This window comes from Morone saxatilis, unplaced genomic scaffold (assembly GCF_004916995.1).
Source record: "Morone saxatilis isolate NCDOM2014 unplaced genomic scaffold, NCSU_SB_2.0 Contig9, whole genome shotgun sequence".
Taxonomy (NCBI): Eukaryota; Metazoa; Chordata; class Actinopteri; family Moronidae; genus Morone; species Morone saxatilis.
Window position 1 is genome coordinate 17780565 of NW_023340268.1, and position 267 is coordinate 17780831.

Consider the following 267-nt stretch of genomic DNA (forward strand, 5'->3'; position numbering starts at 1 on the left):
AGAGAGAGAGAAAGGGAGGGAGAGCGAGAATGATTGAGAGACTGGTAAGCAGGCAAATGGATGGAGAAGCTCGGTTTGTAAAACAGCAACATTTATCAAAAAAAGTACAAGGCGGTGGTACGATGCGAGGATGGGGGGGTGGAGGAGAGAGAAAGAGGGAGAGACTAACTCTCAACCCTCCTTTCACACTAATAACGCTTCAAAAAATTCCCTTTTTGTCCTCATCATTTTGCTAATCTTTATCCTCGCCTCACTTTTCCCCTCTTG